The sequence below is a fragment of the Tiliqua scincoides genome, chromosome 1 (genome assembly GCF_035046505.1).
Source record: "Tiliqua scincoides isolate rTilSci1 chromosome 1, rTilSci1.hap2, whole genome shotgun sequence".
NCBI classification, from domain to species: domain Eukaryota; kingdom Metazoa; phylum Chordata; class Lepidosauria; order Squamata; family Scincidae; genus Tiliqua; species Tiliqua scincoides.
In genome coordinates this window covers 208,894,807-208,904,978 of record NC_089821.1, presented here as the reverse complement: position 1 = coordinate 208,904,978, position 10,172 = coordinate 208,894,807, and the positions used below count along the sequence as shown (strand labels likewise).

Sequence of the window (10,172 nt, the reverse complement as noted above, 5' to 3'; positions counted from 1 at the left end):
ACCAGAGAGGGCAGAGAACAGACCACGTACAACTTCTGGCAGTGTAGCCCTTAGTTAGGATTGGGCTGTTAGACTATACCCACTTACCTGGAAGTAAGTCCTACTCAACCCAATGGAGTTTACTTTTAAGCGGACATGAATAGCTTTCTGCTGCAATAATCACAACTCTTATTCAGGACCCCATAGGTGTATGTTTTCACTGAGATGCTTGAAAGCCCAGTTAGATGTGACTGTGGCAGACCTGCCTTTTTCAATGCAGGCCTGCTCCAAGCATGTGTAAAGCAGAGATGGGGCTGCTGAACTATCCTTTCTGCAGTCTGTCCTGCAGACTTTCTGCCAACTAAGCTCACAGTATCGGAGTGTAAGGTGATTGATTTTCTGCCTGGTAAGCTCACAGTATTGGTGCCTGCTGGGAAAAAAAGTGGAAAAGGGTAAGTTGAGGGTTGTACGGATACATATCTCCACTAGTTACAATGTGCATATCCTGCTCTTCTAGCATTGGCTGTCACATATATCGTTCATGCTGATGTTCAGAATTCTTTCATCCTAATTTAAGGGCTGCCTGATCCCATGCTAGGGAACAACAATACATCAAGGAGAAGGCTGGAAACAAAGGACTGGTCATTCCACTATATGTTATATTAGAATCCAGAAGTTTTAATAACATTACTGCATTCATTGTGCTAGGACAACATTTCTACAAGGGCACAGATGCAAACACAGATTTTATGAGCAGTAGCTTTTACTAAGGAGCAACATTTATAAGCTGTAATTTATAGCTTTTAAATGCAAAGATATAATGCAAATAAGTTTTCCCCTCTCTCTTCTCCCACTGATCAGCTCATGAATAAGGCTGAAAGGATTTCAGACCATAGACAGAGCGAGTGCAAGGAAGAGGAGATGAAGAATGAATTAACTTGCCCCTGATTTCCCTCCCCCCATCCCTTACTTAAAATGCCCTCAACTGACCATAGGATCACTTCACAGCTCAGCATGAAAACCGGGTGCATACCTATGTTTCCTTGATAATATATAGTACCCCTCCCATCTCAGGCCCGAAAACAGGAATTTACTTGCCTATCATGCAACAAAAATGTAAGAAATGTTGTTAGTCGCAAAACAAGATGTCTTGGTCTTGACCATAGGAAGGCACAATGACAGTTAACATGAAGGTTGATGTCTAATTGAATGTCAGTTTTCTTGGCAAGAGCATCCTAAACATTTATTCAGGTCATCTGCCTGAGAACATCTCTATAATGTGTCATGTTTTTGTGACATGATTGAGGCTTAGGACCAAAGTACATGTGACGCTTAATGTGTCAGAGTGTGGTTACAGGTGTACGTTTACTCTGTGCAGCAGTCATGTGGAGCAACGATTGAATTGGAACCACAATATTGAGGTGGAGGGTATGAAATTGTTTACGTCTGTGCAGTTTTCTTGCTGAAAATTGCCTCTACAAAGCTATTGTTCAACCCTAAAAATGCAATTTGCTAGAAATGTGGTCTGAATTCACTTCAACCACCCCCTCCCCTCTTCTCATGATGGGAAAGGAGAAGGAAAGAGAGGATAGGATTCAGGCACCTTGTGGATATTTGTGGTGAAATCTGGGGATGGGGTCACACAGATTTGTATGCAGAAGGACCCATTTTCAACCTCTGGCATCTCCACTTGGAGCTGAGATAGACCCCTCTCTGAAAAACCCTCTTCCACAATGATGATACTGAGAGAGATGAAGCAATGTTCAGACGCAGTTTAAGGCTGCTTCACATGATCGGATCTAAATAAAAAGAAATCAATCAATTTGCCTACCATGTGACCATCTGTTTTGGCCTATAAGAATCATTCTCAACCCTGTGTTCAGAATTACTCATGGAGCCCATATATTTGCTTCAGAGATACAGTGCAAGGAACCCAGCTCTCTTTTGCACATAAGGCTCCTGATCCAGAAGTGGGATTAGTACGCAAAAGAAAACCCTAATATACACCCACTTTGCTGGATTAGTGTGACTACAAACTAATTGTAGGCAATGAATGCTACTATCCTGCACTAGCACAGAAGAAATGTACTTTTATAGAAAACAAAACTCCCCTTAGGATACATCCACCATACATATGTCAGGCAGCCCAGTTCAAACCTGAGCTGGTGCGGTTGGGCTGAGAGGCCTACACCATATCCAGTGCAGTTTAGGAGCAGGCTGGAGGTCTCCTCAGGGTAAGACCTCAGGTCCCTTACCCCATGTTGAGCCCCAGCCTGCTCACTGGGGCTACTCAGATCTGTGCCAACTGGCACAAACCCTAGAAACCTTGTGTTGGGCTTCCAAGCCTAGGAGGGAGGATAGGATACAGCAAAGGCCCTTGTTAGGATTGGGCCGCAAGTGTACCTATACCAGGGGTGTCAAACATAAGGCCCGGGGGCTGGATGTGGCCCAAGGAAGCTTTTTATCCAATCCTTAGGCTCTTAGATGCTGAGCAGTGCTAAGGTGTTACTGCAGAAAAGGCAGCTCAAATGAAAATTGAGCTCTCCCATAACTTGAAATATGATCAAGAATTGCATATTTTCTCTTCTGTCATTTGCAAATAATGAGTTCCTGAGTGAGGAAAAAGTACTTATTTTTGGTTTTGACCTGTTTAATGACATCAATTCCTGCCTAATGGCATCAGTTGCGGCCCTCAGCAGGTGTCATGAATGCTATTTGGCCCACTGTATGAAATGGGTTTGACACGTCTGACCTATACAAGACACATGTTTTCAAACACCTCTGTCAAATCACACTTTATGTTTTAGGTGTGTACATTTCTTAGATGTATACCTCAAAATGTAATGTGTGAAGAGGTTCTCAATCCAATCTTACTCAGTTTCTTTCTTTCAATAAACCTTCAAAAGACAATAGAGAACATTGCAAGCTCCATAAATTATGCCATGCTGAAAATGTTTCAGTAAAATTCAAATATTAAAATTAAAGCCGACAGATAAGAGTAAATCTCTACTAAAGTTTCTTTTACTGTCATTAAACTGTTGCAGCACTACTCCAAGGTTTAAAATATATCCATTCTATTTAAATCTTTTGCAATAACAGAAGAAAAATTTTAATTGCCAGTAACAAGCGCTGACGCAACTCTCATACAAGAATTACATCAATTTAGTATATATTATTTGGGCAACTGGAAAGATGAGTAAAAGAAAAGCAGTGTAGAAAATGCTGTTTTCTGTAATTTATTTTCATGGATCTACACAATCCCCCCCCCCAAAAGAAAAATCTGTTGAGCTCTGAGACAAATTCACATTGTCAACAAAAATGTGTTAGCCATGATCAAGTCTAATATTTGAATTTAGACTGTCATTATTCCAGGTCCCCAATGTTTATTTTTCAATAGTCATTAAATATTCATTTAAATAATGTTTCTGGAATCATTTATCTGTTTAAACACAACTATAATTATATAGCTACAGATGTAAATATGTGTCATCAGCACAAGAAAAATAATACCAACTGCATCAGTACTTTCAATCCTCTCCCTAGCTTTTTTACAATGAAACTTTTTAAAAATATGGTATTGTTCTTATTTGTCTAATGTTATGTTAATCTGAGGATCATTTCATAACCATCAAAAGAACTTGAAATTTTATTTAAGCTTAGGATTTATAGCAATCCCACAAGTAGTACATAAAAATAGATTTTAAGGTTGTTTTGTGTTGCAGAAGAACATGGGTGTTATGAAACCTACACAAGTAGGTTTCAAATAATTTTCAACAATTGATAAAAAGATTGTATACAATATCTCATCAAATGTCTGAAGACATTCACCTCAATTTGAAATTATTTTTTAAAAAATAATTGATTAATAATAAATAATCAATGAAATGTACAAATGTACATTAATAATAAATAATCAATGAAATGTACATTTACAATTATATTTAAAAACATTTGCTAAAAATGCAAGCAGTATCCACTCGTCAGTCAATGCAGTAACACTGAATATATTTTATAATACATTAGCAATTAAAGTGAAAAAAGATCAGGCAAAATTATTGGGATTTTTTTTTTTTTTGTACACGAGAATCTTATATTAAATCACATGAGAAAAAAATGAAAGAAAAGCAAGACCTGAGCATTGTTTTTGAAATCATCAAAACAGATCTCTCCAAGTTGAAACATAGTGGCTTGCTAATTTTACAACACTATATCAAACTGAAATTTACCTGGCGTTTCTTTCCAAAATCAGAATACTCCTAAATTATTTAGCATGGAAAAGCAAATTTTAAAATCAAGAAAATTTTTTGATCTGCCATGTGAGATCTTTGCATCCTACAAAAAATAAAGTAAAAAAAAATAATCAGGAATTTCTAAAAGTTTAATATGCCTTTAAAAAATTAACACCACTGAAAATCCTCCCTCCAAGCCTTCCAGTTGATATCCCACCCGCTTTGGACATGGGTATGTGCTTCAGTTTTACTCAATAATGCAGCAGAATTTCACAGCCATGCAATCAATGTTGCACTGCCAATTTCTTTCTATGTGCTTAGCCTCAAAGTGTCAGCACTTTGAAACAGAGACTAAAGTCTAAACAAACACCTAAAAGCCAACACTTACGGTAAGTCTGTTTAAAATCTATATTTTAAAATTATTGTTCTAAATGGTTTTGAATAGAGCACACTGATACTCCTCTCTGGAGTATCTAAGGGCCTTTCGAGACAAACTCTGCAATGAATGTGCAGTTGACACAAAGTTAATTCAGTTATTGGAGGAGTCCAAACATATATCTGTTGTGAAGTAATTGGTAGTTGGGCACTGGGGAAATGCAATTTTGCTGTTCTGAAGTACAAAATGTAATGTGATTGCATGAGGGTTCTGGGTACTCTTTGACTAGAGCGAGAGAGAGAGAGAGAGAGAGAGAGAGAGAGAGAGAGAGAGAGAGAGAGAGGTTGACTACACTCCTCTGTACCTTTCCAGCACAGGAACATTCAAGGCACCTTTTATAAAAGAGAAACAAAAGCTGACAAGACTGACCCTGGCCCTGCAGTATTGGCCCACTAATATTTCTTTAAACATATTTCTCTGCTTTCTGTCCCCAGCCCTGCTGTTTTTCACAACATTTGCAAACAGGTGATCCTGTGTCAGCACAGTGACATCACACTGCAACAAAAAGTCTACGTTACCCCCATCCATTGTGTGGAGAGACAATATTTCACTCCTAAAAACTCCTGGGTGTTATGAAGTTTACATATGCACCAGAAAGAATGCGAACTTCTTGTAATATAAAATATATATTAACTATTTGAATGTTAAATGTTTGGTCCATCTAGTTCATTAGGGTCTACTCTGATTGACAACATCTCTACAAGATCTTATGGGGGGATATTTTCCCATCTCTGCAACATGATAATCAATATGAGGATTGAACCCAGGGTTCTCATGCATTATCACCAACCTAAAGTCCTTTTTTCCTTCAGTTATGTCTCACACTCACATATTCCATAGACTCACAACGTAGAACACATAAAATAGCACAAGAATGAATGTCCATAGTGTACTTTGGATAAATTGTCAAAGATTCAGTGCCTTGGAGTTATAAGAAAACAGGGCACAACCTTTCCATTCTCAGAAAATTACTAGAATTTTTGTTTGTTTGTTTAAGCCTTACAGCTTCTACCTTTTTGAAACTACTGGACAACATGACCACTTTTGCAGTGCAATCCTGTGCATGTTTACTCAGAATGAAGTCCTGTTTTGTCCAATGTAGTTAACTGCCAGTTACTGGTAAGTGCGCATACTATTTTTCTGTGGTTTCATTACCACTAGTAAGACATTAGTGTTCTTTTCAGTGTAATTTATACAGCTGACATAAGACTACTATGCTAGTTGCTGTGTTACAGTGACACCAAGTGGATTTACAAGGCAAGTACAATGTCTTAAAAAGTGAACCAATATTGAACCAATACCCTGAACATTAAGTAAGGATGATTGACTATAGTCAGAAATCCTGCACTTTGCTGTCAGCAAGTGATAGGAATCTTCATGTGGAAACAATCTTATGTGCCTCGGTTGCTTTCCCTATCAGGCCCAGGCACAAATATGCTGTTTAGGGAAAATCTCACGTGTAGTACAGTAGTTGCCTATGGGGGGAGGGGAGAGGAAGGGTAGTGCTTCACCAAAGTCCACAATGTGGCTAACAAATATGGCCCAGTTACTGGCAAGGCCATGCTGGATCTCTCCAGGCCTGTAAAGTCTGTGATCTTGGGGCCCACCATAGAGACTGTGCCATTCCCCCAGAGACTCAGACATCCCCCAGGTCCTGTCCCATGCTGCCCAGACACCTCGCCACTTTGGCCAGCCTCAGCTGGATATCTGCCTACTTGGCCATATATGCATCTGAGACCTGTAATGTCACCAGGATACCATCTGGGTGATATGAGGGACCAAGTCATCCTATGACAAGATTGGATGAAGGCCAGATGGTATGGGGGGGGGTGGTGTCCAGGACATGTCAGAGGCACATCTGACTGGAGTCTGAGTCCCAACAGTGACATCATAGTACTACATAACAGGATTTAATCCCATACAAAAATGGCTGCCATACCAGTCCCCTACCAGCACTAGCTATTTGTAGCCCTGGTCAGGGCAGTGGAAGAGAGCTTTCAACCAGACTATGTGGGTGGCTGTGGAGCAGGCCATGAGTGCCCACACTTACTCAATGGCCAGCTTAGAGGCTGGCGGAAGACCATCAAGGCAGCCTTCCACAAGTAGTCCCACTGCATTGACCATGGGCAGCTCAGCACCACCCTCACCTCTACAGGTAGATGCACTGGGACTACCAGCTGGGGACTACTATCATATGGGTAGGTAGCTGCAAGGCTAGGAGGGAGCAGCCAGCACAGGACTACTGCAGGGGCTGGAGGGTGGCCATTCCAGGTTGGAGGCAGCACTGCTATTACAAATCTCCCCAGCAGCCACAGGCCAGGCAAAAATGAGGCTGGCAGAGAAGGTGGAGGAGAAGGTGGCCAGAGCACCACTGCCACCCTCCACCATTTAGGGGCCCATGCAGCAGTAGCAGCAGGCTCCTGACGATCCACAGGTGCAATAGAGGAGGATGCAGCTGGTGGCAGTGAAGTGGGCCAGCCATGATGAGGCAGTTGCATAACAACCAGACACAGTGGCTGATGCTGACAGACCTTTATTAGGCCCAGACATGTGCACAGCCCCTGGGCACCTGCTGGAAATCCACAGGAGTTGGTGCAGGGCTGTTATGATGGCCAGTCACCCATCCACCTCCAACAGCTGGTGTCAGAAGCCATTTTACCCAAAGGCACACCAACAGATTCTCTTTTGCTTTCCCAGGTGACCAGGAAAAAAGGGGCAGATTGGCTGCTTCTTTCTCAACATCCCAGTGGCACTGAGAAAGGAGCAATCAGCTCCTGTCCTTTACCTTCCTGGGCCACTGGGAAAGTAAAGGAAGCCTCTCAGTGTGCACTTCTTCAGTGATCAGAGGCATTGAAAGAGGAGCATGCATGAGCAGCAGCTACTCCTCTCCTCCCCTAGTAAATGGCTTCCTGAGAGGCCCCATATCATTGCTGGATCCTATCATTGCAGGAAGCCCACTTGCAGGTGGGGAGATAGGAGAAATTAAACTAGGATCAAACCATACCTTGGTTTGCAGGCAAGCTATGATTTGTCCAAACCATAGTTTGCTGGGTTTATATGAAATGACAAATGATGACTTTCGGCAAGGTAAAAATGGAAGTTCCGAACATCCATTCTTCTGCCTGAAGGAAAGGAGAAGGAGAGGAGAGAGCATGTGAGCTTGGCTTAAAGCTGGCCATTCTCATAATGGTAAACCATGGCTGGCTATTACAACTAAGTGTAATCATGGTGAAATGAATGCACAAATTCCATTCAGTTCAATGAAATTTGCCCCAGCAAGTACAGCGGGCCCTCGGGATTGGTCGGGAATCCATTGCTGGACCCCCTACAGAAACCAAATTCCACAGATAATTGAATCTGAAACTACTTACATGGGGGCTATACCCCTGCCATCCGGAGGTTGCATGCAGCTCCTAGCCTCTCAGAATGCCAGAGGTTTGCTAGCAAACCAAAAGTGCCTTCTAGTCACTCCAGGAGGCTTCTGAGGCATGGGGAGACTGTGCTCAGCCTCCTTTCACCTCAGAACACCTCCCAGATGTGACCAGAAGCCCCTTCCAATCACATCCAGGAGGTTCTCTGAAGCCAACCAACTGCGGGTTCGACATCCAAGGATATTCAAATCCCTGGATGCCAAGCCTGCAAATAAGGCGCGCCCACTGTAATGTGTAATATAATTCATGATAGTACAGTAGCATAGAGACAGATCAAAGATTTGTTTTAATTGTTTTTAATCATAATGAATCACTATGACCTAAGAAAAGTCACCCAAATGTAGTCAAATGTAAACAAAAAATGGAAAATTGAAGTTAAGAGTCCTTATAAAGAGAGGCAAGTGTGACTTTTATTCCATAATATGTTTTCCATTGTGTTGCAAAAGTGCAAGACATTTTTCATGTGTCAAGCAATGATTTAATTTGACAGGAGCGTAGGTATTAATATTTATATTATCTGTTAAAACCACTAAAGCAGTGAAAGTAGAATAGGTTAACACTTTTCAGCTACTTTCATTCTGAGGTGAATGTTTCCTGTGCTGTGGTGAGTAATGTGTTATTACTATGGTTGTCATCTCCTTAGAACGTACAATTGTATATGAAATGTGAGCATTAGTGAATGGTTGGCAACCTTCAGTCTCGAAAGACTGTGGTATGAGCCTACAGCACCCGGAATTCCCAAGTGGTCTCCCATCCAAGTACTAACCAGGCCTGACCCTGCTTAGCTTCCAAGATCAGACAAGATCAGGCAAGTGCAGGGTAACAGTTGCTATAGTTGTTGCTATTTCATTTCATTGCTATTTCATACAATCATGTAAGTATATAAAATGAAGCATTGATTGTTCTGAATACTTGTTTTGATCATATGCAAAAAGTTTTCCTATGGAAACCGTCTTTTAGAGACACCCCCAAGTGACACTTGGTTCCTTGCTGGAATCGTCTGCTTTCTGCAGTGAACCTGCACAATATTTTTTATACTTGTTGGTCTGGGTTGATCTATGGGGGCAGGAGCTGGTGTGTATGTGGCCATGCCAACTGTAAGGATTCTACAGAATCTGTTCCCTTGACTTGGGGACAAACATCAGAAATCACAATAGGGCATATTTGCGGAAACTTCATAAACAGTTCTGGAGATCGATATGGCTTCTATCTTTCCTGGGATTGGGCTTTTATATCACTGCAGTATTATGAAGTATACAGTTCTTATGAGGCTGTTAGAGTGGGTATCTGTGAGCTATGGTTAAAGGGAAAATTTCAAAGATCTGCATGAGGATCTATGAAGATCTGATGAGTGGTGATGACTAGGGACAGGGCCTTGTCTATTCGTGGCTCCCCTTTTCAGCACAATCTTATGCATATCTGCTGAGAAGTAATTCCCATCATGTTCAGTGAGGCTTACTTCAAGGAAACTGTGGATGGCCTGTGTGAGCTGAGGCACCTTTTATTGCCCTTTAAATGATTGTTTTGATGTGCTGCTGTGCTTTTTATCATTTTACTCTTTTTATTGCTTCTACCGCTGTTCTAGCCTGTCAGTTTTATGAGGTGCAATTTTAATGATGGAGCTATTTATTTTCCACCAGCAGTAGGTTTAATGTACTCCACTATTTCAGGATACAGGTGGAGTGGGATGCATGTTTAAATGCTCCATAGTGGTGCAGCAATTCTTTGCTTATAGAAAAGTAGCACATCAGGGAGGAGAGTTTGACTTTAGGGCCAAAGTTGAAGTCCCAAAACAAGCTGGCTCCAAAATTAATTCCTGGCATGATTTTTTCCCCCCAATACACACTTTTTTTGGGGGGGGGGTTGTTTTTTGGGGGGGATGGGGAGCATCATGCACATATGCAAACTACATCTGTTGCCCATTCTGAAATAAGCCACTCCAGGAAAAGCTTTTTCCCCTCTTCTGCTGTCTGACAGCCCAATCCTATGTATGCCCACTCAGAAGTAAGTTCCATTAGTGTCAATGGGGCTTACTCCCAGGTAAATGTGGATAGGATTGGGCTGTAAGGCTGCAATCCTATACATACTTACCTGGGT

General features: G+C 41.4%; 1 pseudogene; it reads right to left on the bottom strand.

The window, feature by feature from the left end:
• Positions 1-8,792: 8,792 nt before the first annotated feature.
• On the bottom strand, positions 8,793-8,912 carry LOC136637712 (5S ribosomal RNA; annotated as a pseudogene).
• Positions 8,913-10,172: the final 1,260 nt, after the last annotated feature.